Raw genomic sequence first — 7721 nt, 5'->3', positions numbered from 1 at the left:
TAATAAGTCCACAGACACCCCAAAACACACCACCAGACGTGGACCTGCCCACTAGAGAGACAAGATCTAGCCTCATACACCACAACACAGCCACTAGTCCCCTCCACCAGGAAGCCTACACAACCCACTGAACCAACCTTAGCCACTGGAGACAGACATCAAAAACAACGGGAGCTACGAACTTGCAGCCTGCAAAAAGGTGAACCCAATCACAGTAAGATAAGCAAAATGAGAAGACAGAAAAACACACAGCAGATGAAGGAGCAGGATAAAAACCCACCAGACCTAACAAATGAAGAGGAAATAGGCAGTCTACCTGAAAAAGAGTTCAGAATAATGATAGTAAAGATGATCCAAAATCTTGGAAATAGAATGGACAAAATGCAAGAAGCAGTTAACAAGGACCTAGAAGAAATAAAGATGAAACAGACAATGATGAACAACACAATAAATGAAATGAAAAATACTCTAGATGGGATCAATAGCAGAATAAATGAGGCAGAAGAACGGATAAGTGACCTGGAAGATAAAATAGTGGAAATAACTACTGCAGAGCAGAATAAAGAAAAAAGAATGAAAAGAACTGAGGACAGTCTCAGAGACCTCTGGGACAACATTAAACGCACCAACATTCGAATTATAGGGGTTCCAGAAGAAGAAGAGAAAAAGAAAGGGACTGAGAAAATATTTGAAGAGATTATAGTTGAAAACTTCCCTAATATGGGAAAGGAAATCGTTAATCAAGTCCAGGAAGCACAGAGAGTCCCATACAGGATAAATTCAAGGAGAAATACGCCAAGACACATATTAATCAAACTGTCAAAAACTAAATACAAAGAAAGCATATTAAAAGCAGCAAGGGAAAAACAACAAATAACACACAAGGGAATCCCCATAAGGTTAACAGCTGATCTCTCAGCAGAAACTCTACAAGCCAGAAGGGAGTGGCAGGACATACTGAAAGTGATGAAGGAGAAAAACCTGCAACCAAGATTACTCTACCCAGCAAGGATCTCATTCAGATTTGATGGAGAAATTAAAACCTTTACAGACAAGCAAAAGCTGAGAGAGTTCAGCACCACCAAACCAGCTTTACAACAAATGCTAAAGGAACTTCTCTAGACAAAAACACAAGAGAAGGAAAAGTCCTATAATAACGAACCCAAAACAATTTAGAAAATGGGAATAGGAACATACATATCGATAATTACCTTAAATGTAAATGGACTAAATGCTCCCACCAAAAGACACAGATTGGCTGAATGGATACAAAAACAAGACCCATATATATGCTGTCTACAAGAGACCCACTTCAGACCTAGAGACACATACAGACTGAAAGTAAGGGGATGGAAAAAGATATTCCATGCAAATGGAAACCAAAAGAAAGCTGGAGTAGCAATTCTCATATCAGACAAAATAGACTTTAAAATAAGGACTATCAGAAGAGACAAAGAAGGACACTACATAATGATTAAGGGATCGATCCAAGAAGAAGATATAACAATTGTAAATATTTATGCACCCAACATAGGAGCACCTCAATACATAAGGCAAAAACTAGCAGCCATAAAAGGGGAAATCGACAGTAACACATTCATAGTAGGGGACTTCAACACCCCACTTTCACCAATGGACAGATCATCCAAAATGAAAATAAATAAGGAAACACAAGCTTTAAATGATACATTAAACAGGATGGACTTAATTGATATTTATAGGACACTCCATCCAAAAACAACAGAATACACATTTTTCTCAAGTGCTCATGGAACATTCTCCAGGATAGATCATATCTTGGGTCACAAATCAAGCCTTGGTAAATTTAAGAAAATTGAAATTATATCAAGTATCTTTTCCGACCACAACGCCATGAGATTAGATATCAATTATAGGAAAAGAGCAGTAAAAAATACAAACACATGGAGGCTAAACAATACACTACTTAGTAACGAAGTGATCACTGAAGAAATCAAAGAGGAAATTAAAAAATACCTAGAAACAAATGACAATGGAGATACAACGACCCAAAACCTATGGGATGCAGCAAAAGCAGTTCTAAGAGGGAAGTTTATAGCAATACAAGCCCACCTTAAGAAGCAGGAAACATCTCGAATAAACAACCTAACCTTGCACCTCAAGCAATTAGAGAAAGAAGAACAAAAAAACCCCAGAGTTAGCAGAAGGAAAGAAATCATAAAAATCAGATCAGAAATAAATGAAAAAGAAATGAAGGAAACAATAGCAAAGATCAATAAAACTAAAAGCTGGTTCTTTGAGAAGATTAACAAAATTGATAAACCATTAGCCAGACTCATCAAGAAAATAAGGGAGAAGACTCAAATCAATAGAATCAGAAATGAAAAAGGAGAAGTAACAACTGACACTGCAGAAATACAAAAAATCATGAGGGATTACTACAAGCAACTCTATGCCAATAAAATGGACAATCTGGAAGAAATGGACAAATTCTTAGAAATGCACAAACTGCCAAGACTGAATCAGGAAGAAATAGAAAATATGAACAGACCAATCACAAACACTGAAATTGAAACTGTGATTAAAAATCTTCCAACAAACAAAAGCCCAGGACCAGATGGCTTCACAGGCGAATTCTATCAAACATTTAGAGAAGAGCTAACACCTATTCTTCTCAAACTCTTCCAAAATATAGCAGAGGGAGGAACACTCCCAAACTCATTCTACGAGGCCACCATCACCTTGATACCAAAACCAGACAAGGATGTCACAAAGAAAGAAAACTACAGGCCAATATCACTGATGAACATAGATGCAAAAATCCTCAACAAAATACTAGCAAACAGAATCCAACAGCACATTAAAAGGATCATACACCATGATCAAGTGGGGTTTATTCCAGGAATGCAAGGATTCTTCAATATACGCAAATCTATCAATGTGATTAACCATATTAACAAATTGAAGGAGAAAAACCATATGATCATCTCAATAGATGCAGAGAAAGCTTTTGACAAAATTCAACACCCATTTATGATAAAAACCCTGCAGAAAGTAGGTGTAGAGGGAACTTTCCTCAATATAATAAAGGCCGTATATGACAAGCCCACAGCCAACATCATCCTCAATGGCGAAAAACTGAAAGCATTTCCACTAAGGTCAGGAACAAGACAAGGTTGCCCACTCTCACCACTCTTATTCAACATAGTTTTGGAAGTTTTAGCCACAGCAATCAGAGAAGAAAAGGAAATAAAAGGAATCCAAATCGGAAAAGAAGAAGTAAAGCTGTCACTGTTTGCAGATGACATGATACTATACATAGAGAATCCTAAAGATGCTACCAGAAAACTACTAGAGCTAATCAATGAATTTGGTAAAGTAGCAGGATACAAAATTAATGCACAGAAATCTCTGGCATTCCTATATACTAATGATGAAAAATCTGAAAGTGAAATCAAGAAAACACTCCCATTTACCATTGCAACAAAAAGAATAAAATATCTAGGAATAAACCTACCTAAGGAGACAAAAGACCTGTATGCAGAAAATTATAAGACACTGATGAAAGAAATTAAAGATGATACAAACAGATGGAGAGATATACCATGTTCTTGGATTGGAAGAATCAACATTGTGAAAATGACTCTACTTCCCAAAGCAATCTATAGATTCAATGCAATCCCTATCAAACTACCACTGGCATTTTTCACAGAACTAGAACAAAAAATTTCACAATTTGTATGGAAACACAAAAGACCCCGAATAGCCAAAGCAATCTTGAGAACAAAAAATGGAGCTGGAGGAATCAGGCTGCCTGACTTCAGACTATACTACAAAGCTACAGTAATCAAGACAGTATGGTACTGGCACAAAAACAGAAAGATAGATCAATGGAATAGGATAGAAAGCCCAGAGATAAACCCATGCACATATGGTCACCTTATCTTTGATAAAGGTGGCAGGAATATACAGTGGAGAAAGGACAGCCTCTTCAATAAGTGGTGCTGGGAAAATTGGATAGGTACATGTAAAAGTATGAGATTAGATCACTCCCTAACACCATACACAAAAATAAGCTCAAAATGGATTAAAGACCTAAATGTAAGGCCAGAAACTATCAAACTCTTAGAGGAAAACATAGGCAGAACACTCTATGACATAAATCACAGCAAGATCCTTCTTGACCCATCTCCTAGAGTAATGGAGATAAAAACAAAAATAAACAAATGGGACCTAATGAAACTTCAAAGCTTTTGCACAGCAAAGGAAACCATAAACAAGACCAAAAGACAGCCCTCAGAATGGGAGAAAATATTTGCAAATGAATCAACTGACAAAGGATTAATCTCTAAAATTTACAGGCAGCTCATGCAGCTCAATAACAAAAAAATAAACAACCCAATCCAAAAATGGGCAGAAGACCTAAATAGACATTTCTCCAAAGAAGATATACAGACTGCCAACAAACACATGAAAGAATGCTCAACATCATTAATCATTAGAGAAATGCAAATCAAAACTACAATGAGATATCATCTCACACCAGTCAGAATGGCCATCATCAAAAAATCTAGAAACAATAAATGCTGGAGAGGGTGTGGAGAAAAGGGAACACTCTTGCACTGCTGGTGGGAATGTGAATTGGTTCAGCCACTATGGAGAACAGTATGGAGGTTCCTTAAAAAACTACAAATAGAACTACCATATGACCCAGCAATCCCACTACTAGGTATATACCCTGAGGAAACCAGAATTCAGAAAGAGTCATGTACCAAAATGTTCATTGCAGCTCTATTTACAATAGCCCGGAGATGGAAACAACCTAAGTGCCCGCCGTCGGATGAATGGATAAAGAAGATGTGGCACATATATACAATGGAATATTACTCAGCCATAAAAAGAAACGAAATTGAGCTATTTGTAATGAGGTGGATAGATCTAGAGTCTGTCATACGGAGTGAAGTAAGTCAGAAAGAGAAGGACAAATACCGTATGCTAACACATATATATGGAATTTAAGAAAAAAAAATGTTATGAAGAACCTAGGGGTAAAACAGGAATAAAGACAGAGACCTACTGGAGAACAGACTTGAGGATATGGGGAGGGGGAAGGGTGAGGTGTGTTAGGGCGAGAGAGAGACATGGACATATATATACTAACAAACGTAAGGTAGATAGCCAGTGGGAAGCAGCCGCATGGCACAGGGAAACCGGCTCGGTTCTTTGTGGCTGTCTGGAGGGGTGGGATAGGGAGGGTGGGAGGGAGGGAGACAAAGAGGGAAGAGATATGGGAACATATATATATGTATAACTGACTCACTCTGTTATAAAGCAGAAACTAACACACCATTGTAAAGCAATTATACCCCAATAAAGATGTTAAAAACAAAAAAACAAAAAAAAACAAAACTAATGCAACATTGTAAAGCAACTATACTCCAATAAAAATTATTAAAAAAAAAAAAAAGAACTCTTAAGTCATAATCAAATATTCCTGAATAATCCATATGACAAGAAAGGAATATCATAATATGATTTAAAACTAGAGATTTGATGAACCTGCACGTGTGTGTGTAACTATGTCCGGCTCCCAAATTAGTCGATGCAGCTGGCATTTAACCCATTGCTGAGATTGAGGGTTCCGGTCCACACAGTGCTGGCATCAGTGAAATGGTCCATACTGACTCAAATACTCAGATCCTCAGATTTTCTTTTTACCCTTTTCTAACAAAACACAAGGCTATAGTATTTTCTTTCTAAATTTTTTCATATTCTTTGCTCTATTTGGCTATTATTTTCTGGCTATCTTCTAAATTCTGCTAAATACCTAGAAATCTGTTTGTGTTGTAATGGTGGTGTTGTTTAAAAATTGTTAAAGCTCACTGAATTTATTTAAATTATCCACTGTTTGTTTGTCCTTCTGGTTTCTTTAGCACTTCTCACTCCTATTGTTATCTTTAAAATTTTGTAAATTTTCTCCTGAAAATATATGTAACTGTTAAAAGTGTCAGTTCACTATTGTTGATCATATTCCCTACTCAAAGCTATGTATGTAATGATAATGGATTTGGGTTGGATATACGTGAAAGTAACCAAGAGGTCCTGAGTGACAAAATAAATTCCCCTGTGGGTGCATCTATATACATGCTAGAGAGTCTAGAGTCCAAACCCCTTGAGTAAATTCTGAAGTGTTGGAAATGAACCTGAGATATTCAGCTGAATTTTAGTCTGTGTTTTGATACAGCTGTTTAACTACCCTTGCTAAAAAATTGTTATAAGGTTTAATAAAGATCTCTGGTATTATCTCACTAAGCTACTTCTTGACACACCCCTCTACCTCCTTTTTTTGTCTTTGCTACAACAATTACCTACATTTCTTCACAGCTTTATTCATCTTGCTTCTTCCACGTTTTTCTCTTAGCTTGAAAACATGCTATATTAGTTTGCTAAGGCTGAAAAAAAAGTATCCCAGACTGGGTGACTTAAACAGCAGAAATTTATTTCCTCTCAGTCTAGAGGCTGAAAGTTCAAGATAGAGGTATCAGCAGGGTTGATTTCCCCTGAGGGCCTCTTCCCTTGGCTTGTACATGGCCATCTTCTTCCTATGTTTCACATGATCTTCCCTCTATTCATGTATTATATCCTAATCTCTTCTTCTAAAAAGGTTACCAGTCATATTGCTTTAGGGCCCTCTCTAATGACCTCCTTTAACTTTAATTATCACTTTAAAAACTCTATCTCCGGGCTTCCCTGGTGGCGCAGTGGTTGAGAGTCCGCCTGCCGATGCAGGGGACACGGGTTCATGCCCCGGTCTGGGAAGATCCCACATGCCGTGGAGCGGCTGGGCCCGTGAGCCGTGGCCACTGAGCCTGCGCGTCCGGAGCCTGTGCTCCATAACGGGAGAGGCCACAACAGTGAGAGGCCCGCGTAACACCAAAAAAAAAAAAAAAAAAAACTCTATCTCCAAATACAGTCACATACTGAGTAACATACTGGGGGTTAATGATTCATCATATGAATTTTGGAGGGACACGATTCAATCTATAACACATACCTGTCCATCATCCTAATAAAAAATTTCCACGGAACTTCCCTCTACCCCTCCTCCAGCAAAATGATTTCACCACTCTTTTTCCTGAGCTTGTTAAGAGAGTACTCTGAATTCAATCTTTGTACATCTGCACCTTCTATTTAACTCTTAACTCACTGGCTTTTACCTTCTACGCTGAGAAAATTCATTCTAAACATTATCTAATTATGTCTTCATTTTTACAAATAATTCTGGTGACTATTTTTCTTATAACTGTATACAATAGTATCTATTTTCTGTAGAGTTCCCCTTCATGGCTCAAATATTGTGTCACTTTCAAATGTCTTTCTCTTACAGTTTTATTGAGATATAACTGACATACAACACTGTATAAGTTTAAGGTGTACAGCATAATGATTTGAGTTACATACATATCAAAATGATTACCACAATAAATTTAGTGAACATCCATCATCTCCTAAAGAAACAACATTAAATAAATAGAAAAAAAAGGTTTTGTTTTTTTTTTTGCGGTACGCGGGCCTCTCACTGTTGTGGCCTCTCCCGTTGCGGAGCACAGGCTCCGGACGCGCAGGCTCAGCGGCCATGGCTCACGGGCCCAACCGCTCCGTGGCATGTGGGATCTTCCCAGACCAGGGAACGAACCCGTGTTCCCTACATCGGCAGGCGGACTCGCAACCACTGCGCCACC

This window comes from Lipotes vexillifer, unplaced genomic scaffold (assembly GCF_000442215.2).
Source record: "Lipotes vexillifer unplaced genomic scaffold, Lipotes_vexillifer_v1.1 scaffold1195, whole genome shotgun sequence".
Lineage (NCBI taxonomy): Eukaryota > Metazoa > Chordata > Mammalia > Artiodactyla > Lipotidae > Lipotes > Lipotes vexillifer.
Note: the sequence above shows the minus strand (reverse complement) of the source record.